Below are 27,133 nucleotides of genomic sequence, written 5' to 3' on the forward strand. Positions count from 1 at the left end.
ATTAAACGTAAGATGCGAAATTACAGTAATGAACTCAGTTTGTACAAGAATGCGCGGAGGAAGAGTGCTAGGAACTCGTTGAAAATAACGAAACACTGCGAATCGACAGATGTGCTCTTGAAATGCGTCAGAGCCTACTGTTTTGTAGGAGCGCTAAATTCCAAAAACTAACTACATTAAAAAAAACCTGTTCCCGTCCGACCACCGAAGATAAGCAACAACGTTTATATTCGGATCGGCGACCGCCTGGGAACTCTGGCTGTCTTCATTTCTTGCTTTCTTGTCGCTACCCCTGCCAGCCGTTTTTTCATGCTACCTTTCTCATGTGACAAAGATGCTTCCATACTGATTTTAAACTATCGTAAGATACGATATTAAGGAACTCAATTTGAAAAGAGTGCGCCAAGGAAGACTTGCAAAGAGTCTCTGGAAATAACAAAACAGTATGAAGTGACAGAAATGTTGTGAAATACGTCAGGGCATATTGTTTTGTAGCAGTGCACAACGGCAAATTTGTAAACAAAAATTTACCTTTCGTCGCTACAAGAGATGGATACTTTGTCGAAAAGCCTGTGTCATGTGTGCATGTTTTCGCACCTTTCCACGGCACGGCGCGGCACAGAGCTGCTCTGGTAGCTCCGAACGGCCGCACACGTCGCCTCGGACACGCCGGTTCGGCCCGCGCCCATCTCGCAGATGTTCCTCGTGCTTGTGCTGTCATATGGACCGCGACCCGAGCGGCAGCGAGCGGCAGTCGAGCAAAGTCGGGACAAGTCGGGACGGAAGGTGACAGCCGATTATGCACCGTGCGAATTACGCAAATATCTAGAAGCGCGACGCGTGTCAGGCAGGTGAGAACGCTTCTCTCGGTCCAGCAGGACACTGCCACACCCCGCGCAGTCCACCCGCCGCCCGGCCGCGCGCAATCCCTGCGACGGACAACAATAACAAGGTGCGTCTCCCGCGAGTGTCGGAGGCCGCACGAACCAAACGAATGACAGGCGGTGCAACGAGCAGCTGTGTTGTGCGTCTGACCCACGTGGCGGCGCGCCGCACTGCGCGTCGCCTTCGAGGTGGAAGGACGTGCTTTGCGTCAAATGTGCCACCGAAAATGGCGATTGCGTGTATTGGGAGGAGAGGCGAAGCCTTCTTGTGCCGTGCGGCTACAGTATAAGGACGCCAACGGCCATACCATGTTGAATACACCGGTTCTCGTCCGATCACCGAAGTTAAGCAACATCGGGCCCGGTTAGTACTTGGATGGGTGACCGCCTGGGAACACCGGGTGCTGTTGGCTCCCTCTCTTCTTTTAAATTTTATGTCACTACACCTGCCAGCCCTCTTTTCATACAAACTCTCAGGTGCGACGAAGATGCTTCCACAAGCATTTTAAACTACTGTATTAAACGTAAGATGCGAAATTACAGTAATGAACTCAGTTTGTACAAGAATGCGCGGAGGAAGAGTGCTAGGAACTCGTTGAAAATAACGAAACACTGCGAATCGACAGATGTGCTCTTGAAATGCGTCAGAGCCTACTGTTTTGTAGGAGCGCTAAATTCCAAAAACTAACTACATTAAAAAAAACCTGTTCCCGTCCGACCACCGAAGATAAGCAACAACGTTTATATTCGGATCGGCGACCGCCTGGGAACTCTGGCTGTCTTCATTTCTTGCTTTCTTGTCGCTACCCCTGCCAGCCGTTTTTTCATGCTACCTTTCTCATGTGACAAAGATGCTTCCATACTGATTTTAAACTATCGTAAGATACGATATTAAGGAACTCAGTTTGAAAAGAGTGCGCCAAGGAAGACTTGCAAAGAGTCTCTGGAAATAACAAAACAGTATGAAGTGACAGAAATGTTGTGAAATACGTCAGGGCATATTGTTTTGTAGCAGTGCACAACGGCAAATTTGTAAACAAAAATTTACCTTTCGTCGCTACAAGAGATGGATACTTTGTCGAAAAGCCTGTGTCATGTGTGCATGTTTTCGCACCTTTCCACGGCACGGCGCGGCACAGAGCTGCTCTGGTAGCTCCGAACGGCCGCACACGTCGCCTCGGACACGCCGGTTCGGCCCGCGCCCATCTCGCAGATGTTCCTCGTGCTTGTGCTGTCATATGGACCGCGACCCGAGCGGCAGCGAGCGGCAGTCGAGCAAAGTCGGGACAAGTCGGGACGGAAGGTGACAGCCGATTATGCACCGTGCGAATTACGCAAATATCTAGAAGCGCGACGCGTGTCAGGCAGGTGAGAACGCTTCTCTCGGTCCAGCAGGACACTGCCACACCCCGCGCAGTCCACCCGCCGCCCGGCCGCGCGCAATCCCTGCGACGGACAACAATAACAAGGTGCGTCTCCCGCGAGTGTCGGAGGCCGCACGAACCAAACGAATGACAGGCGGTGCAACGAGCAGCTGTGTTGTGCGTCTGACCCACGTGGCGGCGCGCCGCACTGCGCGTCGCCTTCGAGGTGGAAGGACGTGCTTTGCGTCAAATGTGCCACCGAAAATGGCGATTGCGTGTATTGGGAGGAGACGCGAAGCCTTCTTGTGCCGTGCGGCTACAGTATAAGGACGCCAACGGCCATACCATGTTGAATACACCGGTTCTCGTCCGATCACCGAAGTTAAGCAACATCGGGCCCGGTTAGTACTTGGATGGGTGACCGCCTGGGAACACCGGGTGCTGTTGGCTCCCTCTCTTCTTTTAAATTTTATGTCACTACACCTGCCAGCCCTCTTTTCATACAAACTCTCAGGTGCGACGAAGATGCTTCCACAAGCATTTTAAACTACTGTATTAAACGTAAGATGCGAAATTACAGTAATGAACTCAGTTTGTACAAGAATGCGACACTAGATCGCGTGTTGAACTCGTTGAAAATAACGAAACACTGCGAATCGAGAGATGTGCTCTTGAAATGCGTCAGAGCCTACTGTTTTGTAGGAGCGCTAAATTCCAAAAACTAACTACATTAAAAAAAACCTGTTCCCGTCCGACCACCGAAGATAAGCAACAACGTTTATATTCGGATCGGCGACCGCCTGGGAACTCTGGCTGTCTTCATTTCTTGCTTTCTTGTCGCTACCCCTGCCAGCCGTTTTTTCATGCTACCTTTCTCATGTGACAAAGATGCTTCCATACTGATTTTAAACTATCGTAAGATACGATATTAAGGAACTCAGTTTGAAAAGAGTGCGCCAAGGAAGACTTGCAAAGAGTCTCTGGAAATAACAAAACAGTATGAAGTGACAGAAATGTTGTGAAATACGTCAGGGCATATTGTTTTGTAGCAGTGCACAACGGCAAATTTGTAAACAAAAATTTACCTTTCGTCGCTACAAGAGATGGATACTTTGTCGAAAAGCCTGTGTCATGTGTGCATGTTTTCGCACCTTTCCACGGCACGGCGCGGCACAGAGCTGCTCTGGTAGCTCCGAACGGCCGCACACGTCGCCTCGGACACGCCGGTTCGGCCCGCGCCCATCTCGCAGATGTTCCTCGTGCTTGTGCTGTCATATGGACCGCGACCCGAGCGGCAGCGAGCGGCAGTCGAGCAAAGTCGGGACAAGTCGGGACGGAAGGTGACAGCCGATTATGCACCGTGCGAATTACGCAAATATCTAGAAGCGCGACGCGTGTCAGGCAGGTGAGAACGCTTCTCTCGGTCCAGCAGGACACTGCCACACCCCGCGCAGTCCACCCGCCGCCCGGCCGCGCGCAATCCCTGCGACGGACAACAATAACAAGGTGCGTCTCCCGCGAGTGTCGGAGGCCGCACGAACCAAACGAATGACAGGCGGTGCAACGAGCAGCTGTGTTGTGCGTCTGACCCACGTGGCGGCGCGCCGCACTGCGCGTCGCCTTCGAGGTGGAAGGACGTGCTTTGCGTCAAATGTGCCACCGAAAATGGCGATTGCGTGTATTGGGAGGAGACGCGAAGCCTTCTTGTGCCGTGCGGCTACAGTATAAGGACGCCAACGGCCATACCATGTTGAATACACCGGTTCTCGTCCGATCACCGAAGTTAAGCAACATCGGGCCCGGTTAGTACTTGGATGGGTGACCGCCTGGGAACACCGGGTGCTGTTGGCTCCCTCTCTTCTTTTAAATTTTATGTCACTACACCTGCCAGCCCTCTTTTCATACAAACTCTCAGGTGCGACGAAGATGCTTCCACAAGCATTTTAAACTACTGTATTAAACGTAAGATGCGAAATTACAGTAATGAACTCAGTTTGTACAAGAATGCGCGGAGGAAGAGTGCTAGGAACTCGTTGAAAATAACGAAACACTGCGAATCGAGAGATGTGCTCTTGAAATGCGTCAGAGCCTACTGTTTTGTAGGAGCGCTAAATTCCAAAAACTAACTACATTAAAAAAAACCTGTTCCCGTCCGACCACCGAAGATAAGCAACAACGTTTATATTCGGATCGGCGACCGCCTGGGAACTCTGGCTGTCTTCATTTCTTGCTTTCTTGTCGCTACCCCTGCCAGCCGTTTTTTCATGCTACCTTTCTCATGTGACAAAGATGCTTCCATACTGATTTTAAACTATCGTAAGATACGATATTAAGGAACTCAGTTTGAAAAGAGTGCGCCAAGGAAGACTTGCAAAGAGTCTCTGGAAATAACAAAACAGTATGAAGTGACAGAAATGTTGTGAAATACGTCAGGGCATATTGTTTTGTAGCAGTGCACAACGGCAAATTTGTAAACAAAAATTTACCTTTCGTCGCTACAAGAGATGGATACTTTGTCGAAAAGCCTGTGTCATGTGTGCATGTTTTCGCACCTTTCCACGGCACGGCGCGGCACAGAGCTGCTCTGGTAGCTCCGAACGGCCGCACACGTCGCCTCGGACACGCCGGTTCGGCCCGCGCCCATCTCGCAGATGTTCCTCGTGCTTGTGCTGTCATATGGACCGCGACCCGAGCGGCAGCGAGCGGCAGTCGAGCAAAGTCGGGACAAGTCGGGACGGAAGGTGACAGCCGATTATGCACCGTGCGAATTACGCAAATATCTAGAAGCGCGACGCGTGTCAGGCAGGTGAGAACGCTTCTCTCGGTCCAGCAGGACACTGCCACACCCCGCGCAGTCCACCCGCCGCCCGGCCGCGCGCAATCCCTGCGACGGACAACAATAACAAGGTGCGTCTCCCGCGAGTGTCGGAGGCCGCACGAACCAAACGAATGACAGGCGGTGCAACGAGCAGCTGTGTTGTGCGTCTGACCCACGTGGCGGCGCGCCGCACTGCGCGTCGCCTTCGAGGTGGAAGGACGTGCTTTGCGTCAAATGTGCCACCGAAAATGGCGATTGCGTGTATTGGGAGGAGAGGCGAAGCCTTCTTGTGCCGTGCGGCTACAGTATAAGGACGCCAACGGCCATACCATGTTGAATACACCGGTTCTCGTCCGATCACCGAAGTTAAGCAACATCGGGCCCGGTTAGTACTTGGATGGGTGACCGCCTGGGAACACTGGGTGCTGTTGGCTCCCTCTCTTCTTTTAAATTTTATGTCACTACACCTGCCAGCCCTCTTTTCATACAAACTCTCAGGTGCGACGAAGATGCTTCCACAAGCATTTTAAACTACTGTATTAAACGTAAGATGCGAAATTACAGTAATGAACTCAGTTTGTACAAGAATGCGCGGAGGAAGAGTGCTAGGAACTCGTTGAAAATAACGAAACACTGCGAATCGACAGATGTGCTCTTGAAATGCGTCAGAGCCTACTGTTTTGTAGGAGCGCTAAATTCCAAAAACTAACTACATTAAAAAAAACCTGTTCCCGTCCGACCACCGAAGATAAGCAACAACGTTTATATTCGGATCGGCGACCGCCTGGGAACTCTGGCTGTCTTCATTTCTTGCTTTCTTGTCGCTACCCCTGCCAGCCGTTTTTTCATGCTACCTTTCTCATGTGACAAAGATGCTTCACACACGCGAGACAGATATCGTAAGATACGATATTAAGGAACTCAATTTGAAAAGAGTGCGCCAAGGAAGACTTGCAAAGAGTCTCTGGAAATAACAAAACAGTATGAAGTGACAGAAATGTTGTGAAATACGTCAGGGCATATTGTTTTGTAGCAGTGCACAACGGCAAATTTGTAAACAAAAATTTACCTTTCGTCGCTACAAGAGATGGATACTTTGTCGAAAAGCCTGTGTCTTGTGTGCATGTTTTCGCACCTTTCCACGGCACGGCGCGGCACAGAGCTGCTCTGGTAGCTCCGAACGGCCGCACACGTCGCCTCGGACACGCCGGTTCGGCCCGCGCCCATCTCGCAGATGTTCCTCGTGCTTGTGCTGTCATATGGACCGCGACCCGAGCGGCAGCGAGCGGCAGTCGAGCAAAGTCGGGACAAGTCGGGACGGAAGGTGACAGCCGATTATGCACCGTGCGAATTACGCAAATATCTAGAAGCGCGACGCGTGTCAGGCAGGTGAGAACGCTTCTCTCGGTCCAGCAGGACACTGCCACACCCCGCGCAGTCCACCCGCCGCCCGGCCGCGCGCAATCCCTGCGACGGACAACAATAACAAGGTGCGTCTCCCGCGAGTGTCGGAGGCCGCACGAACCAAACGAATGACAGGCGGTGCAACGAGCAGCTGTGTTGTGCGTCTGACCCACGTGGCGGCGCGCCGCACTGCGCGTCGCCTTCGAGGTGGAAGGACGTGCTTTGCGTCAAATGTGCCACCGAAAATGGCGATTGCGTGTATTGGGAGGAGACGCGAAGCCTTCTTGTGCCGTGCGGCTACAGTATAAGGACGCCAACGGCCATACCATGTTGAATACACCGGTTCTCGTCCGATCACCGAAGTTAAGCAACATTGGGCCCGGTTAGTACTTGGATGGGTGACCGCCTGGGAACACCGGGTGCTGTTGGCTCCCTCTCTTCTTTTAAATTTTATGTCACTACACCTGCCAGCCCTCTTTTCATACAAACTCTCAGGTGCGACGAAGATGCTTCCACAAGCATTTTAAACTACTGTATTAAACGTAAGATGCGAAATTACAGTAATGAACTCAGTTTGTACAAGAATGCGCGGAGGAAGAGTGCTAGGAACTCGTTGAAAATAACGAAACACTGCGAATCGACAGATGTGCTCTTGAAATGCGTCAGAGCCTACTGTTTTGTAGGAGCGCTAAATTCCAAAAACTAACTACATTAAAAAAAACCTGTTCCCGTCCGACCACCGAAGATAAGCAACAACGTTTATATTCGGATCGGCGACCGCCTGGGAACTCTGGCTGTCTTCATTTCTTGCTTTCTTGTCGCTACCCCTGCCAGCCGTTTTTTCATGCTACCTTTCTCATGTGACAAAGATGCTTCCATACTGATTTTAAACTATCGTAAGATACGATATTAAGGAACTCAGTTTGAAAAGAGTGCGCCAAGGAAGACTTGCAAAGAGTCTCTGGAAATAACAAAACAGTATGAAGTGACAGAAATGTTGTGAAATACGTCAGGGCATATTGTTTTGTAGCAGTGCACAACGGCAAATTTGTAAACAAAAATTTACCTTTCGTCGCTACAAGAGATGGATACTTTGTCGAAAAGCCTGTGTCATGTGTGCATGTTTTCGCACCTTTCCACGGCACGGCGCGGCACAGAGCTGCTCTGGTAGCTCCGAACGGCCGCACACGTCGCCTCGGACACGCCGGTTCGGCCCGCGCCCATCTCGCAGATGTTCCTCGTGCTTGTGCTGTCATATGGACCGCGACCCGAGCGGCAGCGAGCGGCAGTCGAGCAAAGTCGGGACAAGTCGGGACGGAAGGTGACAGCCGATTATGCACCGTGCGAATTACGCAAATATCTAGAAGCGCGACGCGTGTCAGGCAGGTGAGAACGCTTCTCTCGGTCCAGCAGGACACTGCCACACCCCGCGCAGTCCACCCGCCGCCCGGCCGCGCGCAATCCCTGCGACGGACAACAATAACAAGGTGCGTCTCCCGCGAGTGTCGGAGGCCGCACGAACCAAACGAATGACAGGCGGTGCAACGAGCAGCTGTGTTGTGCGTCTGACCCACGTGGCGGCGCGCCGCACTGCGCGTCGCCTTCGAGGTGGAAGGACGTGCTTTGCGTCAAATGTGCCACCGAAAATGGCGATTGCGTGTATTGGGAGGAGAGGCGAAGCCTTCTTGTGCCGTGCGGCTACAGTATAAGGACGCCAACGGCCATACCATGTTGAATACACCGGTTCTCGTCCGATCACCGAAGTTAAGCAACATCGGGCCCGGTTAGTACTTGGATGGGTGACCGCCTGGGAACACCGGGTGCTGTTGGCTCCCTCTCTTCTTTTAAATTTTATGTCACTACACCTGCCAGCCCTCTTTTCATACAAACTCTCAGGTGCGACGAAGATGCTTCCACAAGCATTTTAAACTACTGTATTAAACGTAAGATGCGAAATTACAGTAATGAACTCAGTTTGTACAAGAATGCGCGGAGGAAGAGTGCTAGGAACTCGTTGAAAATAACGAAACACTGCGAATCGACAGATGTGCTCTTGAAATGCGTCAGAGCCTACTGTTTTGTAGGAGCGCTAAATTCCAAAAACTAACTACATTAAAAAAAACCTGTTCCCGTCCGACCACCGAAGATAAGCAACAACGTTTATATTCGGATCGGCGACCGCCTGGGAACTCTGGCTGTCTTCATTTCTTGCTTTCTTGTCGCTACCCCTGCCAGCCGTTTTTTCATGCTACCTTTCTCATGTGACAAAGATGCTTCCATACTGATTTTAAACTATCGTAAGATACGATATTAAGGAACTCAATTTGAAAAGAGTGCGCCAAGGAAGACTTGCAAAGAGTCTCTGGAAATAACAAAACAGTATGAAGTGACAGAAATGTTGTGAAATACGTCAGGGCATATTGTTTTGTAGCAGTGCACAACGGCAAATTTGTAAACAAAAATTTACCTTTCGTCGCTACAAGAGATGGATACTTTGTCGAAAAGCCTGTGTCATGTGTGCATGTTTTCGCACCTTTCCACGGCACGGCGCGGCACAGAGCTGCTCTGGTAGCTCCGAACGGCCGCACACGTCGCCTCGGACACGCCGGTTCGGCCCGCGCCCATCTCGCAGATGTTCCTCGTGCTTGTGCTGTCATATGGACCGCGACCCGAGCGGCAGCGAGCGGCAGTCGAGCAAAGTCGGGACAAGTCGGGACGGAAGGTGACAGCCGATTATGCACCGTGCGAATTACGCAAATATCTAGAAGCGCGACGCGTGTCAGGCAGGTGAGAACGCTTCTCTCGGTCCAGCAGGACACTGCCACACCCCGCGCAGTCCACCCGCCGCCCGGCCGCGCGCAATCCCTGCGACGGACAACAATAACAAGGTGCGTCTCCCGCGAGTGTCGGAGGCCGCACGAACCAAACGAATGACAGGCGGTGCAACGAGCAGCTGTGTTGTGCGTCTGACCCACGTGGCGGCGCGCCGCACTGCGCGTCGCCTTCGAGGTGGAAGGACGTGCTTTGCGTCAAATGTGCCACCGAAAATGGCGATTGCGTGTATTGGGAGGAGAGGCGAAGCCTTCTTGTGCCGTGCGGCTACAGTATAAGGACGCCAACGGCCATACCATGTTGAATACACCGGTTCTCGTCCGATCACCGAAGTTAAGCAACATCGGGCCCGGTTAGTACTTGGATGGGTGACCGCCTGGGAACACCGGGTGCTGTTGGCTCCCTCTCTTCTTTTAAATTTTATGTCACTACACCTGCCAGCCCTCTTTTCATACAAACTCTCAGGTGCGACGAAGATGCTTCCACAAGCATTTTAAACTACTGTATTAAACGTAAGATGCGAAATTACAGTAATGAACTCAGTTTGTACAAGAATGCGCGGAGGAAGAGTGCTAGGAACTCGTTGAAAATAACGAAACACTGCGAATCGACAGATGTGCTCTTGAAATGCGTCAGAGCCTACTGTTTTGTAGGAGCGCTAAATTCCAAAAACTAACTACATTAAAAAAAACCTGTTCCCGTCCGACCACCGAAGATAAGCAACAACGTTTATATTCGGATCGGCGACCGCCTGGGAACTCTGGCTGTCTTCATTTCTTGCTTTCTTGTCGCTACCCCTGCCAGCCGTTTTTTCATGCTACCTTTCTCATGTGACAAAGATGCTTCCATACTGATTTTAAACTATCGTAAGATACGATATTAAGGAACTCAATTTGAAAAGAGTGCGCCAAGGAAGACTTGCAAAGAGTCTCTGGAAATAACAAAACAGTATGAAGTGACAGAAATGTTGTGAAATACGTCAGGGCATATTGTTTTGTAGCAGTGCACAACGGCAAATTTGTAAACAAAAATTTACCTTTCGTCGCTACAAGAGATGGATACTTTGTCGAAAAGCCTGTGTCATGTGTGCATGTTTTCGCACCTTTCCACGGCACGGCGCGGCACAGAGCTGCTCTGGTAGCTCCGAACGGCCGCACACGTCGCCTCGGACACGCCGGTTCGGCCCGCGCCCATCTCGCAGATGTTCCTCGTGCTTGTGCTGTCATATGGACCGCGACCCGAGCGGCAGCGAGCGGCAGTCGAGCAAAGTCGGGACAAGTCGGGACGGAAGGTGACAGCCGATTATGCACCGTGCGAATTACGCAAATATCTAGAAGCGCGACGCGTGTCAGGCAGGTGAGAACGCTTCTCTCGGTCCAGCAGGACACTGCCACACCCCGCGCAGTCCACCCGCCGCCCGGCCGCGCGCAATCCCTGCGACGGACAACAATAACAAGGTGCGTCTCCCGCGAGTGTCGGAGGCCGCACGAACCAAACGAATGACAGGCGGTGCAACGAGCAGCTGTGTTGTGCGTCTGACCCACGTGGCGGCGCGCCGCACTGCGCGTCGCCTTCGAGGTGGAAGGACGTGCTTTGCGTCAAATGTGCCACCGAAAATGGCGATTGCGTGTATTGGGAGGAGAGGCGAAGCCTTCTTGTGCCGTGCGGCTACAGTATAAGGACGCCAACGGCCATACCATGTTGAATACACCGGTTCTCGTCCGATCACCGAAGTTAAGCAACATCGGGCCCGGTTAGTACTTGGATGGGTGACCGCCTGGGAACACCGGGTGCTGTTGGCTCCCTCTCTTCTTTTAAATTTTATGTCACTACACCTGCCAGCCCTCTTTTCATACAAACTCTCAGGTGCGACGAAGATGCTTCCACAAGCATTTTAAACTACTGTATTAAACGTAAGATGCGAAATTACAGTAATGAACTCAGTTTGTACAAGAATGCGCGGAGGAAGAGTGCTAGGAACTCGTTGAAAATAACGAAACACTGCGAATCGACAGATGTGCTCTTGAAATGCGTCAGAGCCTACTGTTTTGTAGGAGCGCTAAATTCCAAAAACTAACTACATTAAAAAAAACCTGTTCCCGTCCGACCACCGAAGATAAGCAACAACGTTTATATTCGGATCGGCGACCGCCTGGGAACTCTGGCTGTCTTCATTTCTTGCTTTCTTGTCGCTACCCCTGCCAGCCGTTTTTTCATGCTACCTTTCTCATGTGACAAAGATGCTTCCATACTGATTTTAAACTATCGTAAGATACGATATTAAGGAACTCAGTTTGAAAAGAGTGCGCCAAGGAAGACTTGCAAAGAGTCTCTGGAAATAACAAAACAGTATGAAGTGACAGAAATGTTGTGAAATACGTCAGGGCATATTGTTTTGTAGCAGTGCACAACGGCAAATTTGTAAACAAAAATTTACCTTTCGTCGCTACAAGAGATGGATACTTTGTCGAAAAGCCTGTGTCATGTGTGCATGTTTTCGCACCTTTCCACGGCACGGCGCGGCACAGAGCTGCTCTGGTAGCTCCGAACGGCCGCACACGTCGCCTCGGACACGCCGGTTCGGCCCGCGCCCATCTCGCAGATGTTCCTCGTGCTTGTGCTGTCATATGGACCGCGACCCGAGCGGCAGCGAGCGGCAGTCGAGCAAAGTCGGGACAAGTCGGGACGGAAGGTGACAGCCGATTATGCACCGTGCGAATTACGCAAATATCTAGAAGCGCGACGCGTGTCAGGCAGGTGAGAACGCTTCTCTCGGTCCAGCAGGACACTGCCACACCCCGCGCAGTCCACCCGCCGCCCGGCCGCGCGCAATCCCTGCGACGGACAACAATAACAAGGTGCGTCTCCCGCGAGTGTCGGAGGCCGCACGAACCAAACGAATGACAGGCGGTGCAACGAGCAGCTGTGTTGTGCGTCTGACCCACGTGGCGGCGCGCCGCACTGCGCGTCGCCTTCGAGGTGGAAGGACGTGCTTTGCGTCAAATGTGCCACCGAAAATGGCGATTGCGTGTATTGGGAGGAGAGGCGAAGCCTTCTTGTGCCGTGCGGCTACAGTATAAGGACGCCAACGGCCATACCATGTTGAATACACCGGTTCTCGTCCGATCACCGAAGTTAAGCAACATCGGGCCCGGTTAGTACTTGGATGGGTGACCGCCTGGGAACACCGGGTGCTGTTGGCTCCCTCTCTTCTTTTAAATTTTATGTCACTACACCTGCCAGCCCTCTTTTCATACAAACTCTCAGGTGCGACGAAGATGCTTCCACAAGCATTTTAAACTACTGTATTAAACGTAAGATGCGAAATTACAGTAATGAACTCAGTTTGTACAAGAATGCGCGGAGGAAGAGTGCTAGGAACTCGTTGAAAATAACGAAACACTGCGAATCGACAGATGTGCTCTTGAAATGCGTCAGAGCCTACTGTTTTGTAGGAGCGCTAAATTCCAAAAACTAACTACATTAAAAAAAACCTGTTCCCGTCCGACCACCGAAGATAAGCAACAACGTTTATATTCGGATCGGCGACCGCCTGGGAACTCTGGCTGTCTTCATTTCTTGCTTTCTTGTCGCTACCCCTGCCAGCCGTTTTTTCATGCTACCTTTCTCATGTGACAAAGATGCTTCCATACTGATTTTAAACTATCGTAAGATACGATATTAAGGAACTCAGTTTGAAAAGAGTGCGCCAAGGAAGACTTGCAAAGAGTCTCTGGAAATAACAAAACAGTATGAAGTGACAGAAATGTTGTGAAATACGTCAGGGCATATTGTTTTGTAGCAGTGCACAACGGCAAATTTGTAAACAAAAATTTACCTTTCGTCGCTACAAGAGATGGATACTTTGTCGAAAAGCCTGTGTCATGTGTGCATGTTTTCGCACCTTTCCACGGCACGGCGCGGCACAGAGCTGCTCTGGTAGCTCCGAACGGCCGCACACGTCGCCTCGGACACGCCGGTTCGGCCCGCGCCCATCTCGCAGATGTTCCTCGTGCTTGTGCTGTCATATGGACCGCGACCCGAGCGGCAGCGAGCGGCAGTCGAGCAAAGTCGGGACAAGTCGGGACGGAAGGTGACAGCCGATTATGCACCGTGCGAATTACGCAAATATCTAGAAGCGCGACGCGTGTCAGGCAGGTGAGAACGCTTCTCTCGGTCCAGCAGGACACTGCCACACCCCGCGCAGTCCACCCGCCGCCCGGCCGCGCGCAATCCCTGCGACGGACAACAATAACAAGGTGCGTCTCCCGCGAGTGTCGGAGGCCGCACGAACCAAACGAATGACAGGCGGTGCAACGAGCAGCTGTGTTGTGCGTCTGACCCACGTGGCGGCGCGCCGCACTGCGCGTCGCCTTCGAGGTGGAAGGACGTGCTTTGCGTCAAATGTGCCACCGAAAATGGCGATTGCGTGTATTGGGAGGAGAGGCGAAGCCTTCTTGTGCCGTGCGGCTACAGTATAAGGACGCCAACGGCCATACCATGTTGAATACACCGGTTCTCGTCCGATCACCGAAGTTAAGCAACATCGGGCCCGGTTAGTACTTGGATGGGTGACCGCCTGGGAACACCGGGTGCTGTTGGCTCCCTCTCTTCTTTTAAATTTTATGTCACTACACCTGCCAGCCCTCTTTTCATACAAACTCTCAGGTGCGACGAAGATGCTTCCACAAGCATTTTAAACTACTGTATTAAACGTAAGATGCGAAATTACAGTAATGAACTCAGTTTGTACAAGAATGCGCGGAGGAAGAGTGCTAGGAACTCGTTGAAAATAACGAAACACTGCGAATCGACAGATGTGCTCTTGAAATGCGTCAGAGCCTACTGTTTTGTAGGAGCGCTAAATTCCAAAAACTAACTACATTAAAAAAAACCTGTTCCCGTCCGACCACCGAAGATAAGCAACAACGTTTATATTCGGATCGGCGACCGCCTGGGAACTCTGGCTGTCTTCATTTCTTGCTTTCTTGTCGCTACCCCTGCCAGCCGTTTTTTCATGCTACCTTTCTCATGTGACAAAGATGCTTCCATACTGATTTTAAACTATCGTAAGATACGATATTAAGGAACTCAGTTTGAAAAGAGTGCGCCAAGGAAGACTTGCAAAGAGTCTCTGGAAATAACAAAACAGTATGAAGTGACAGAAATGTTGTGAAATACGTCAGGGCATATTGTTTTGTAGCAGTGCACAACGGCAAATTTGTAAACAAAAATTTACCTTTCGTCGCTACAAGAGATGGATACTTTGTCGAAAAGCCTGTGTCATGTGTGCATGTTTTCGCACCTTTCCACGGCACGGCGCGGCACAGAGCTGCTCTGGTAGCTCCGAACGGCCGCACACGTCGCCTCGGACACGCCGGTTCGGCCCGCGCCCATCTCGCAGATGTTCCTCGTGCTTGTGCTGTCATATGGACCGCGACCCGAGCGGCAGCGAGCGGCAGTCGAGCAAAGTCGGGACAAGTCGGGACGGAAGGTGACAGCCGATTATGCACCGTGCGAATTACGCAAATATCTAGAAGCGCGACGCGTGTCAGGCAGGTGAGAACGCTTCTCTCGGTCCAGCAGGACACTGCCACACCCCGCGCAGTCCACCCGCCGCCCGGCCGCGCGCAATCCCTGCGACGGACAACAATAACAAGGTGCGTCTCCCGCGAGTGTCGGAGGCCGCACGAACCAAACGAATGACAGGCGGTGCAACGAGCAGCTGTGTTGTGCGTCTGACCCACGTGGCGGCGCGCCGCACTGCGCGTCGCCTTCGAGGTGGAAGGACGTGCTTTGCGTCAAATGTGCCACCGAAAATGGCGATTGCGTGTATTGGGAGGAGAGGCGAAGCCTTCTTGTGCCGTGCGGCTACAGTATAAGGACGCCAACGGCCATACCATGTTGAATACACCGGTTCTCGTCCGATCACCGAAGTTAAGCAACATCGGGCCCGGTTAGTACTTGGATGGGTGACCGCCTGGGAACACCGGGTGCTGTTGGCTCCCTCTCTTCTTTTAAATTTTATGTCACTACACCTGCCAGCCCTCTTTTCATACAAACTCTCAGGTGCGACGAAGATGCTTCCACAAGCATTTTAAACTACTGTATTAAACGTAAGATGCGAAATTACAGTAATGAACTCAGTTTGTACAAGAATGCGCGGAGGAAGAGTGCTAGGAACTCGTTGAAAATAACGAAACACTGCGAATCGACAGATGTGCTCTTGAAATGCGTCAGAGCCTACTGTTTTGTAGGAGCGCTAAATTCCAAAAACTAACTACATTAAAAAAAACCTGTTCCCGTCCGACCACCGAAGATAAGCAACAACGTTTATATTCGGATCGGCGACCGCCTGGGAACTCTGGCTGTCTTCATTTCTTGCTTTCTTGTCGCTACCCCTGCCAGCCGTTTTTTCATGCTACCTTTCTCATGTGACAAAGATGCTTCCATACTGATTTTAAACTATCGTAAGATACGATATTAAGGAACTCAGTTTGAAAAGAGTGCGCCAAGGAAGACTTGCAAAGAGTCTCTGGAAATAACAAAACAGTATGAAGTGACAGAAATGTTGTGAAATACGTCAGGGCATATTGTTTTGTAGCAGTGCACAACGGCAAATTTGTAAACAAAAATTTACCTTTCGTCGCTACAAGAGATGTATACTTTGTCGAAAAGCCTGTGTCATGTGTGCATGTTTTCGCACCTTTCCACGGCACGGCGCGGCACAGAGCTGCTCTGGTAGCTCCGAACGGCCGCACACGTCGCCTCGGACACGCCGGTTCGGCCCGCGCCCATCTCGCAGATGTTCCTCGTGCTTGTGCTGTCATATGGACCGCGACCCGAGCGGCAGCGAGCGGCAGTCGAGCAAAGTCGGGACAAGTCGGGACGGAAGGTGACAGCCGATTATGCACCGTGCGAATTACGCAAATATCTAGAAGCGCGACGCGTGTCAGGCAGGTGAGAACGCTTCTCTCGGTCCAGCAGGACACTGCCACACCCCGCGCAGTCCACCCGCCGCCCGGCCGCGCGCAATCCCTGCGACGGACAACAATAACAAGGTGCGTCTCCCGCGAGTGTCGGAGGCCGCACGAACCAAACGAATGACAGGCGGTGCAACGAGCAGCTGTGTTGTGCGTCTGACCCACGTGGCGGCGCGCCGCACTGCGCGTCGCCTTCGAGGTGGAAGGACGTGCTTTGCGTCAAATGTGCCACCGAAAATGGCGATTGCGTGTATTGGGAGGAGAGGCGAAGCCTTCTTGTGCCGTGCGGCTACAGTATAAGGACGCCAACGGCCATACCATGTTGAATACACCGGTTCTCGTCCGATCACCGAAGTTAAGCAACATCGGGCCCGGTTAGTACTTGGATGGGTGACCGCCTGGGAACACTGGGTGCTGTTGGCTCCCTCTCTTCTTTTAAATTTTATGTCACTACACCTGCCAGCCCTCTTTTCATACAAACTCTCAGGTGCGACGAAGATGCTTCCACAAGCATTTTAAACTACTGTATTAAACGTAAGATGCGAAATTACAGTAATGAACTCAGTTTGTACAAGAATGCGCGGAGGAAGAGTGCTAGGAACTCGTTGAAAATAACGAAACACTGCGAATCGACAGATGTGCTCTTGAAATGCGTCAGAGCCTACTGTTTTGTAGGAGCGCTAAATTCCAAAAACTAACTACATTAAAAAAAACCTGTTCCCGTCCGACCACCGAAGATAAGCAACAACGTTTATATTCGGATCGGCGACCGCCTGGGAACTCTGGCTGTCTTCATTTCTTGCTTTCTTGTCGCTACCCCTGCCAGCCGTTTTTTCATGCTACCTTTCTCATGTGACAAAGATGCTTCCATACTGATTTTAAACTATCGTAAGATACGATATTAAGGAACTCAATTTGAAAAGAGTGCGCCAAGGAAGACTTGCAAAGAGTCTCTGGAAATAACAAAACAGTATGAAGTGACAGAAATGTTGTGAAATACGTCAGGGCATATTGTTTTGTAGCAGTGCACAACGGCAAATTTGTAAACAAAAATTTACCTTTCGTCGCTACAAGAGATGGATACTTTGTCGAAAAGCCTGTGTCATGTGTGCATGTTTTCGCACCTTTCCACGGCACGGCGCGGCACAGAGCTGCTCTGGTAGCTCCGAACGGCCGCACACGTCGCCTCGGACACGCCGGTTCGGCCCGCGCCCATCTCGCAGATGTTCCTCGTGCTTGTGCTGTCATATGGACCGCGACCCGAGCGGCAGCGAGCGGCAGTCGAGCAAAGTCGGGACAAGTCGGGACGGAAGGTGACAGCCGATTATGCACCGTGCGAATTACGCAAATATCTAGAAGCGCGACGCGTGTCAGGCAGGTGAGAACGCTTCTCTCGGTCCAGCAGGACACTGCCACACCCCGCGCAGTCCACCCGCCGCCCGGCCGCGCGCAATCCCTGCGACGGACAACAATAACAAGGTGCGTCTCCCGCGAGTGTCGGAGGCCGCACGAACCAAACGAATGACAGGCGGTGCAACGAGCAGCTGTGTTGTGCGTCTGACCCACGTGGCGGCGCGCCGCACTGCGCGTCGCCTTCGAGGTGGAAGGACGTGCTTTGCGTCAAATGTGCCACCGAAAATGGCGATTGCGTGTATTGGGAGGAGAGGCGAAGCCTTCTTGTGCCGTGCGGCTACAGTATAAGGACGCCAACGGCCATACCATGTTGAATACACCGGTTCTCGTCCGATCACCGAAGTTAAGCAACATCGGGCCCGGTTAGTACTTGGATGGGTGACCGCCTGGGAACACCGGGTGCTGTTGGCTCCCTCTCTTCTTTTAAATTTTATGTCACTACACCTGCCAGCCCTCTTTTCATACAAACTCTCAGGTGCGACGAAGATGCTTCCACAAGCATTTTAAACTACTGTATTAAACGTAAGATGCGAAATTACAGTAATGAACTCAGTTTGTACAAGAATGCGCGGAGGAAGAGTGCTAGGAACTCGTTGAAAATAACGAAACACTGCGAATCGACAGATGTGCTCTTGAAATGCGTCAGAGCCTACTGTTTTGTAGGAGCGCTAAATTCCAAAAACTAACTACATTAAAAAAAACCTGTTCCCGTCCGACCACCGAAGATAAGCAACAACGTTTATATTCGGATCGGCGACCGCCTGGGAACTCTGGCTGTCTTCATTTCTTGCTTTCTTGTCGCTACCCCTGCCAGCCGTTTTTTCATGCTACCTTTCTCATGTGACAAAGATGCTTCCATACTGATTTTAAACTATCGTAAGATACGATATTAAGGAACTCAATTTGAAAAGAGTGCGCCAAGGAAGACTTGCAAAGAGTCTCTGGAAATAACAAAACAGTATGAAGTGACAGAAATGTTGTGAAATACGTCAGGGCATATTGTTTTGTAGCAGTGCACAACGGCAAATTTGTAAACAAAAATTTACCTTTCGTCGCTACAAGAGATGGATACTTTGTCGAAAAGCCTGTGTCATGTGTGCATGTTTTCGCACCTTTCCACGGCACGGCGCGGCACAGAGCTGCTCTGGTAGCTCCGAACGGCCGCACACGTCGCCTCGGACACGCCGGTTCGGCCCGCGCCCATCTCGCAGATGTTCCTCGTGCTTGTGCTGTCATATGGACCGCGACCCGAGCGGCAGCGAGCGGCAGTCGAGCAAAGTCGGGACAAGTCGGGACGGAAGGTGACAGCCGATTATGCACCGTGCGAATTACGCAAATATCTAGAAGCGCGACGCGTGTCAGGCAGGTGAGAACGCTTCTCTCGGTCCAGCAGGACACTGCCACACCCCGCGCAGTCCACCCGCCGCCCGGCCGCGCGCAATCCCTGCGACGGACAACAATAACAAGGTGCGTCTCCCGCGAGTGTCGGAGGCCGCACGAACCAAACGAATGACAGGCGGTGCAACGAGCAGCTGTGTTGTGCGTCTGACCCACGTGGCGGCGCGCCGCACTGCGCGTCGCCTTCGAGGTGGAAGGACGTGCTTTGCGTCAAATGTGCCACCGAAAATGGCGATTGCGTGTATTGGGAGGAGAGGCGAAGCCTTCTTGTGCCGTGCGGCTACAGTATAAGGACGCCAACGGCCATACCATGTTGAATACACCGGTTCTCGTCCGATCACCGAAGTTAAGCAACATCGGGCCCGGTTAGTACTTGGATGGGTGACCGCCTGGGAACACCGGGTGCTGTTGGCTCCCTCTCTTCTTTTAAATTTTATGTCACTACACCTGCCAGCCCTCTTTTCATACAAACTCTCAGGTGCGACGAAGATGCTTCCACAAGCATTTTAAACTACTGTATTAAACGTAAGATGCGAAATTACAGTAATGAACTCAGTTTGTACAAGAATGCGCGGAGGAAGAGTGCTAGGAACTCGTTGAAAATAACGAAACACTGCGAATCGACAGATGTGCTCTTGAAATGCGTCAGAGCCTACTGTTTTGTAGGAGCGCTAAATTCCAAAAACTAACTACATTAAAAAAAACCTGTTCCCGTCCGACCACCGAAGATAAGCAACAACGTTTATATTCGGATCGGCGACCGCCTGGGAACTCTGGCTGTCTTCATTTCTTGCTTTCTTGTCGCTACCCCTGCCAGCCGTTTTTTCATGCTACCTTTCTCATGTGACAAAGATGCTTCCATACTGATTTTAAACTATCGTAAGATACGATATTAAGGAACTCAGTTTGAAAAGAGTGCGCCAAGGAAGACTTGCAAAGAGTCTCTGGAAATAACAAAACAGTATGAAGTGACAGAAATGTTGTGAAATACGTCAGGGCATATTGTTTTGTAGCAGTGCACAACGGCAAATTTGTAAACAAAAATTTACCTTTCGTCGCTACAAGAGATGGATACTTTGTCGAAAAGCCTGTGTCATGTGTGCATGTTTTCGCACCTTTCCACGGCACGGCGCGGCACAGAGCTGCTCTGGTAGCTCCGAACGGCCGCACACGTCGCCTCGGACACGCCGGTTCGGCCCGCGCCCATCTCGCAGATGTTCCTCGTGCTTGTGCTGTCATATGGACCGCGACCCGAGCGGCAGCGAGCGGCAGTCGAGCAAAGTCGGGACAAGTCGGGACGGAAGGTGACAGCCGATTATGCACCGTGCGAATTACGCAAATATCTAGAAGCGCGACGCGTGTCAGGCAGGTGAGAACGCTTCTCTCGGTCCAGCAGGACACTGCCACACCCCGCGCAGTCCACCCGCCGCCCGGCCGCGCGCAATCCCTGCGACGGACAACAATAACAAGGTGCGTCTCCCGCGAGTGTCGGAGGCCGCACGAACCAAACGAATGACAGGCGGTGCAACGAGCAGCTGTGTTGTGCGTCTGACCCACGTGGCGGCGCGCCGCACTGCGCGTCGCCTTCGAGGTGGAAGGACGTGCTTTGCGTCAAATGTGCCACCGAAAATGGCGATTGCGTGTATTGGGAGGAGACGCGAAGCCTTCTTGTGCCGTGCGGCTACAGTATAAGGACGCCAACGGCCATACCATGTTGAATACACCGGTTCTCGTCCGATCACCGAAGTTAAGCAACATCGGGCCCGGTTAGTACTTGGATGGGTGACCGCCTGGGAACACCGGGTGCTGTTGGCTCCCTCTCTTCTTTTAAATTTTATGTCACTACACCTGCCAGCCCTCTTTTCATACAAACTCTCAGGTGCGACGAAGATGCTTCCACAAGCATTTTAAACTACTGTATTAAACGTAAGATGCGAAATTACAGTAATGAACTCAGTTTGTACAAGAATGCGCGGAGGAAGAGTGCTAGGAACTCGTTGAAAATAACGAAACACTGCGAATCGACAGATGTGCTCTTGAAATGCGTCAGAGCCTACTGTTTTGTAGGAGCGCTAAATTCCAAAAACTAACTACATTAAAAAAAACCTGTTCCCGTCCGACCACCGAAGATAAGCAACAACGTTTATATTCGGATCGGCGACCGCCTGGGAACTCTGGCTGTCTTCATTTCTTGCTTTCTTGTCGCTACCCCTGCCAGCCGTTTTTTCATGCTACCTTTCTCATGTGACAAAGATGCTTCCATACTGATTTTAAACTATCGTAAGATACGATATTAAGGAACTCAGTTTGAAAAGAGTGCGCCAAGGAAGACTTGCAAAGAGTCTCTGGAAATAACAAAACAGTATGAAGTGACAGAAATGTTGTGAAATACGTCAGGGCATATTGTTTTGTAGCAGTGCACAACGGCAAATTTGTAAACAAAAATTTACCTTTCGTCGCTACAAGAGATGGATACTTTGTCGAAAAGCCTGTGTCATGTGTGCATGTTTTCGCACCTTTCCACGGCACGGCGCGGCACAGAGCTGCTCTGGTAGCTCCGAACGGCCGCACACGTCGCCTCGGACACGCCGGTTCGGCCCGCGCCCATCTCGCAGATGTTCCTCGTGCTTGTGCTGTCATATGGACCGCGACCCGAGCGGCAGCGAGCGGCAGTCGAGCAAAGTCGGGACAAGTCGGGACGGAAGGTGACAGCCGATTATGCACCGTGCGAATTACGCAAATATCTAGAAGCGCGACGCGTGTCAGGCAGGTGAGAACGCTTCTCTCGGTCCAGCAGGACACTGCCACACCCCGCGCAGTCCACCCGCCGCCCGGCCGCGCGCAATCCCTGCGACGGACAACAATAACAAGGTGCGTCTCCCGCGAGTGTCGGAGGCCGCACGAACCAAACGAATGACAGGCGGTGCAACGAGCAGCTGTGTTGTGCGTCTGACCCACGTGGCGGCGCGCCGCACTGCGCGTCGCCTTCGAGGTGGAAGGACGTGCTTTGCGTCAAATGTGCCACCGAAAATGGCGATTGCGTGTATTGGGAGGAGAGGCGAAGCCTTCTTGTGCCGTGCGGCTACAGTATAAGGACGCCAACGGCCATACCATGTTGAATACACCGGTTCTCGTCCGATCACCGAAGTTAAGCAACATCGGGCCCGGTTAGTACTTGGATGGGTGACCGCCTGGGAACACCGGGTGCTGTTGGCTCCCTCTCTTCTTTTAAATTTTATGTCACTACACCTGCCAGCCCTCTTTTCATACAAACTCTCAGGTGCGACGAAGATGCTTCCACAAGCATTTTAAACTACTGTATTAAACGTAAGATGCGAAATTACAGTAATGAACTCAGTTTGTACAAGAATGCGCGGAGGAAGAGTGCTAGGAACTCGTTGAAAATAACGAAACACTGCGAATCGACAGATGTGCTCTTGAAATGCGTCAGAGCCTACTGTTTTGTAGGAGCGCTAAATTCCAAAAACTAACTACATTAAAAAAAACCTGTTCCCGTCCGACCACCGAAGATAAGCAACAACGTTTATATTCGGATCGGCGACCGCCTGGGAACTCTGGCTGTCTTCATTTCTTGCTTTCTTGTCGCTACCCCTGCCAGCCGTTTTTTCATGCTACCTTTCTCATGTGACAAAGATGCTTCCATACTGATTTTAAACTATCGTAAGATACGATATTAAGGAACTCAGTTTGAAAAGAGTGCGCCAAGGAAGACTTGCAAAGAGTCTCTGGAAATAACAAAACAGTATGAAGTGACAGAAATGTTGTGAAATACGTCAGGGCATATTGTTTTGTAGCAGTGCACAACGGCAAATTTGTAAACAAAAATTTACCTTTCGTCGCTACAAGAGATGGATACTTTGTCGAAAAGCCTGTGTCATGTGTGCATGTTTTCGCACCTTTCCACGGCACGGCGCGGCACAGAGCTGCTCTGGTAGCTCCGAACGGCCGCACACGTCGCCTCGGACACGCCGGTTCGGCCCGCGCCCATCTCGCAGATGTTCCTCGTGCTTGTGCTGTCATATGGACCGCGACCCGAGCGGCAGCGAGCGGCAGTCGAGCAAAGTCGGGACAAGTCGGGACGGAAGGTGACAGCCGATTATGCACCGTGCGAATTACGCAAATATCTAGAAGCGCGACGCGTGTCAGGCAGGTGAGAACGCTTCTCTCGGTCCAGCAGGACACTGCCACACCCCGCGCAGTCCACCCGCCGCCCGGCCGCGCGCAATCCCTGCGACGGACAACAATAACAAGGTGCGTCTCCCGCGAGTGTCGGAGGCCGCACGAACCAAACGAATGACAGGCGGTGCAACGAGCAGCTGTGTTGTGCGTCTGACCCACGTGGCGGCGCGCCGCACTGCGCGTCGCCTTCGAGGTGGAAGGACGTGCTTTGCGTCAAATGTGCCACCGAAAATGGCGATTGCGTGTATTGGGAGGAGACGCGAAGCCTTCTTGTGCCGTGCGGCTACAGTATAAGGACGCCAACGGCCATACCATGTTGAATACACCGGTTCTCGTCCGATCACCGAAGTTAAGCAACATCGGGCCCGGTTAGTACTTGGATGGGTGACCGCCTGGGAACACCGGGTGCTGTTGGCTCCCTCTCTTCTTTTAAATTTTATGTCACTACACCTGCCAGCCCTCTTTTCATACAAACTCTCAGGTGCGACGAAGATGCTTCCACAAGCATTTTAAACTACTGTATTAAACGTAAGATGCGAAATTACAGTAATGAACTCAGTTTGTACAAGAATGCGCGGAGGAAGAGTGCTAGGAACTCGTTGAAAATAACGAAACACTGCGAATCGACAGATGTGCTCTTGAAATGCGTCAGAGCCTACTGTTTTGTAGGAGCGCTAAATTCCAAAAACTAACTACATTAAAAAAAACCTGTTCCCGTCCGACCACCGAAGATAAGCAACAACGTTTATATTCGGATCGGCGACCGCCTGGGAACTCTGGCTGTCTTCATTTCTTGCTTTCTTGTCGCTACCCCTGCCAGCCGTTTTTTCATGCTACCTTTCTCATGTGACAAAGATGCTTCCATACTGATTTTAAACTATCGTAAGATACGATATTAAGGAACTCAGTTTGAAAAGAGTGCGCCAAGGAAGACTTGCAAAGAGTCTCTGGAAATAACAAAACAGTATGAAGTGACAGAAATGTTGTGAAATACGTCAGGGCATATTGTTTTGTAGCAGTGCACAACGGCAAATTTGTAAACAAAAATTTACCTTTCGTCGCTACAAGAGATGGATACTTTGTCGAAAAGCCTGTGTCATGTGTGCATGTTTTCGCACCTTTCCACGGCACGGCGCGGCACAGAGCTGCTCTGGTAGCTCCGAACGGCCGCACACGTCGCCTCGGACACGCCGGTTCGGCCCGCGCCCATCTCGCAGATGTTCCTCGTGCTTGTGCTGTCATATGGACCGCGACCCGAGCGGCAGCGAGCGGCAGTCGAGCAAAGTCGGGACAAGTCGGGACGGAAGGTGACAGCCGATTATGCACCGTGCGAATTACGCAAATATCTAGAAGCGCGACGCGTGTCAGGCAGGTGAGAACGCTTCTCTCGGTCCAGCAGGACACTGCCACACCCCGCGCAGTCCACCCGCCGCCCGGCCGCGCGCAATCCCTGCGACGGACAACAATAACAAGGTGCGTCTCCCGCGAGTGTCGGAGGCCGCACGAACCAAACGAATGACAGGCGGTGCAACGAGCAGCTGTGTTGTGCGTCTGACCCACGTGGCGGCGCGCCGCACTGCGCGTCGCCTTCGAGGTGGAAGGACGTGCTTTGCGTCAAATGTGCCACCGAAAATGGCGATTGCGTGTATTGGGAGGAGAGGCGAAGCCTTCTTGTGCCGTGCGGCTACAGTATAAGGACGCCAACGGCCATACCATGTTGAATACACCGGTTCTCGTCCGATCACCGAAGTTAAGCAACATCGGGCCCGGTTAGTACTTGGATGGGTGACCGCCTGGGAACACCGGGTGCTGTTGGCTCCCTCTCTTCTTTTAAATTTTATGTCACTACACCTGCCAGCCCTCTTTTCATACAAACTCTCAGGTGCGACGAAGATGCTTCCACAAGCATTTTAAACTACTGTATTAAACGTAAGATGCGAAATTACAGTAATGAACTCAGTTTGTACAAGAATGCGCGGAGGAAGAGTGCTAGGAACTCGTTGAAAATAACGAAACACTGCGAATCGACAGATGTGCTCTTGAAATGCGTCAGAGCCTACTGTTTTGTAGGAGCGCTAAATTCCAAAAACTAACTACATTAAAAAAAACCTGTTCCCGTCCGACCACCGAAGATAAGCAACAACGTTTATATTCGGATCGGCGACCGCCTGGGAACTCTGGCTGTCTTCATTTCTTGCTTTCTTGTCGCTACCCCTGCCAGCCGTTTTTTCATGCTACCTTTCTCATGTGACAAAGATGCTTCCATACTGATTTTAAACTATCGTAAGATACGATATTAAGGAACTCAGTTTGAAAAGAGTGCGCCAAGGAAGACTTGCAAAGAGTCTCTGGAAATAACAAAACAGTATGAAGTGACAGAAATGTTGTGAAATACGTCAGGGCATATTGTTTTGTAGCAGTGCACAACGGCAAATTTGTAAACAAAAATTTAACCTTTCGTCGCTACAAGAGATGGATACTTTGTCGAAAAGCCTGTGTCATGTGTGCATGTTTTCGCACCTTTCCACGGCACGGCGCGGCACAGAGCTGCTCTGGTAGCTCCGAACGGCCGCACACGTCGCCTCGGACACGCCGGTTCGGCCCGCGCCCATCTCGCAGATGTTCCTCGTGCTTGTGCTGTCATATGGACCGCGACCCGAGCGGCAGCGAGCGGCAGTCGAGCAAAGTCGGGACAAGTCGGGACGGAAGGTGACAGCCGATTATGCACCGTGCGAATTACGCAAATATCTAGAAGCGCGACGCGTGTCAGGCAGGTGAGAACGCTTCTCTCGGTCCAGCAGGACACTGCCACACCCCGCGCAGTCCACCCGCCGCCCGGCCGCGCGCAATCCCTGCGACGGACAACAATAACAAGGTGCGTCTCCCGCGAGTGTCGGAGGCCGCACGAACCAAACGAATGACAGGCGGTGCAACGAGCAGCTGTGTTGTGCGTCTGACCCCACGTGGCGGCGCGCCGCACTGCGCGTCGCCTTCGAGGTGGAAGGACGTGCTTTGCGTCAAATGTGCCACCGAAAATGGCGATTGCGTGTATTGGGAGGAGAGGCGAAGCCTTCTTGTGCCGTGCGGCTACAGTATAAGGACGCCAACGGCCATACCATGTTGAATACACCGGTTCTCGTCCGATCACCGAAGTTAAGCAACATCGGGCCCGGTTAGTACTTGGATGGGTGACCGCCTGGGAACACCGGGTGCTGTTGGCTCCCTCTCTTCTTTTAAATTTTATGTCACTACACCTGCCAGCCCTCTTTTCATACAAACTCTCAGGTGCGACGAAGATGCTTCCACAAGCATTTTAAACTACTGTATTAAACGTAAGATGCGAAATTACAGTAATGAACTCAGTTTGTACAAGAATGCGCGGAGGAAGAGTGCTAGGAACTCGTTGAAAATAACGAAACACTGCGAATCGACAGATGTGCTCTTGAAATGCGTCAGAGCCTACTGTTTTGTAGGAGCGCTAAATTCCAAAAACTAACTACATTAAAAAAAACCTGTTCCCGTCCGACCACCGAAGATAAGCAACAACGTTTATATTCGGATCGGCGACCGCCTGGGAACTCTGGCTGTCTTCATTTCTTGCTTTCTTGTCGCTACCCCTGCCAGCCGTTTTTTCATGCTACCTTTCTCATGTGACAAAGATGCTTCCATACTGATTTTAAACTATCGTAAGATACGATATTAAGGAACTCAGTTTGAAAAGAGTGCGCCAAGGAAGACTTGCAAAGAGTCTCTGGAAATAACAAAACAGTATGAAGTGACAGAAATGTTGTGAAATACGTCAGGGCATATTGTTTTGTAGCAACACGCGATCTAGTG

At 51.5% G+C, this 27,133-nt stretch overlaps 19 non-coding genes across 19 annotated transcripts; all 19 read left to right on the forward strand.

The window, feature by feature from the left end:
- Positions 1 to 1,178: 1,178 nt before the first annotated feature.
- On the forward strand, positions 1,179 to 1,297 carry LOC126321909 (5S ribosomal RNA). The gene has a single exon (XR_007558639.1). It is a non-coding gene; the product is annotated as a 5S ribosomal RNA (ribosomal RNA).
- A 1,282-nt stretch (positions 1,298 to 2,579) lies between these two features.
- Positions 2,580 to 2,698, forward strand: LOC126321910 (5S ribosomal RNA). Its single transcript, XR_007558640.1, has one exon. It is a non-coding gene; the product is annotated as a 5S ribosomal RNA (ribosomal RNA).
- Positions 2,699 to 3,980: 1,282 nt separating this feature from the next.
- Positions 3,981 to 4,099, forward strand: LOC126321911 (5S ribosomal RNA). The gene has a single exon (XR_007558641.1). It is a non-coding gene; the product is annotated as a 5S ribosomal RNA (ribosomal RNA).
- Positions 4,100 to 5,381: 1,282 nt separating this feature from the next.
- LOC126321858 (5S ribosomal RNA) lies at positions 5,382 to 5,500 on the forward strand. Its single transcript, XR_007558590.1, has one exon. It is a non-coding gene; the product is annotated as a 5S ribosomal RNA (ribosomal RNA).
- A 1,282-nt stretch (positions 5,501 to 6,782) lies between these two features.
- LOC126321844 (5S ribosomal RNA) lies at positions 6,783 to 6,901 on the forward strand. Its single transcript, XR_007558576.1, has one exon. It is a non-coding gene; the product is annotated as a 5S ribosomal RNA (ribosomal RNA).
- A 1,282-nt stretch (positions 6,902 to 8,183) lies between these two features.
- LOC126321912 (5S ribosomal RNA) lies at positions 8,184 to 8,302 on the forward strand. The gene has a single exon (XR_007558642.1). It is a non-coding gene; the product is annotated as a 5S ribosomal RNA (ribosomal RNA).
- Positions 8,303 to 9,584: 1,282 nt separating this feature from the next.
- LOC126321913 (5S ribosomal RNA) lies at positions 9,585 to 9,703 on the forward strand. Its single transcript, XR_007558643.1, has one exon. It is a non-coding gene; the product is annotated as a 5S ribosomal RNA (ribosomal RNA).
- A 1,282-nt stretch (positions 9,704 to 10,985) lies between these two features.
- On the forward strand, positions 10,986 to 11,104 carry LOC126321914 (5S ribosomal RNA). Its single transcript, XR_007558644.1, has one exon. It is a non-coding gene; the product is annotated as a 5S ribosomal RNA (ribosomal RNA).
- Positions 11,105 to 12,386: 1,282 nt separating this feature from the next.
- Positions 12,387 to 12,505, forward strand: LOC126321915 (5S ribosomal RNA). Its single transcript, XR_007558645.1, has one exon. It is a non-coding gene; the product is annotated as a 5S ribosomal RNA (ribosomal RNA).
- Positions 12,506 to 13,787: 1,282 nt separating this feature from the next.
- On the forward strand, positions 13,788 to 13,906 carry LOC126321916 (5S ribosomal RNA). The gene has a single exon (XR_007558646.1). It is a non-coding gene; the product is annotated as a 5S ribosomal RNA (ribosomal RNA).
- Positions 13,907 to 15,188: 1,282 nt separating this feature from the next.
- On the forward strand, positions 15,189 to 15,307 carry LOC126321918 (5S ribosomal RNA). The gene has a single exon (XR_007558648.1). It is a non-coding gene; the product is annotated as a 5S ribosomal RNA (ribosomal RNA).
- A 1,282-nt stretch (positions 15,308 to 16,589) lies between these two features.
- On the forward strand, positions 16,590 to 16,708 carry LOC126321859 (5S ribosomal RNA). Its single transcript, XR_007558591.1, has one exon. It is a non-coding gene; the product is annotated as a 5S ribosomal RNA (ribosomal RNA).
- Positions 16,709 to 17,990: 1,282 nt separating this feature from the next.
- Positions 17,991 to 18,109, forward strand: LOC126321919 (5S ribosomal RNA). The gene has a single exon (XR_007558649.1). It is a non-coding gene; the product is annotated as a 5S ribosomal RNA (ribosomal RNA).
- A 1,282-nt stretch (positions 18,110 to 19,391) lies between these two features.
- LOC126321920 (5S ribosomal RNA) lies at positions 19,392 to 19,510 on the forward strand. The gene has a single exon (XR_007558650.1). It is a non-coding gene; the product is annotated as a 5S ribosomal RNA (ribosomal RNA).
- Positions 19,511 to 20,792: 1,282 nt separating this feature from the next.
- Positions 20,793 to 20,911, forward strand: LOC126321921 (5S ribosomal RNA). The gene has a single exon (XR_007558651.1). It is a non-coding gene; the product is annotated as a 5S ribosomal RNA (ribosomal RNA).
- Positions 20,912 to 22,193: 1,282 nt separating this feature from the next.
- LOC126321922 (5S ribosomal RNA) lies at positions 22,194 to 22,312 on the forward strand. Its single transcript, XR_007558652.1, has one exon. It is a non-coding gene; the product is annotated as a 5S ribosomal RNA (ribosomal RNA).
- Positions 22,313 to 23,594: 1,282 nt separating this feature from the next.
- On the forward strand, positions 23,595 to 23,713 carry LOC126321845 (5S ribosomal RNA). The gene has a single exon (XR_007558577.1). It is a non-coding gene; the product is annotated as a 5S ribosomal RNA (ribosomal RNA).
- Positions 23,714 to 24,995: 1,282 nt separating this feature from the next.
- LOC126321846 (5S ribosomal RNA) lies at positions 24,996 to 25,114 on the forward strand. Its single transcript, XR_007558578.1, has one exon. It is a non-coding gene; the product is annotated as a 5S ribosomal RNA (ribosomal RNA).
- A 1,284-nt stretch (positions 25,115 to 26,398) lies between these two features.
- On the forward strand, positions 26,399 to 26,517 carry LOC126321847 (5S ribosomal RNA). Its single transcript, XR_007558579.1, has one exon. It is a non-coding gene; the product is annotated as a 5S ribosomal RNA (ribosomal RNA).
- Positions 26,518 to 27,133: the final 616 nt, after the last annotated feature.

The sequence above is a fragment of the Schistocerca gregaria genome, unplaced genomic scaffold (genome assembly GCF_023897955.1).
Source record: "Schistocerca gregaria isolate iqSchGreg1 unplaced genomic scaffold, iqSchGreg1.2 ptg000774l, whole genome shotgun sequence".
NCBI lineage: Eukaryota > Metazoa > Arthropoda > Insecta > Orthoptera > Acrididae > Schistocerca > Schistocerca gregaria.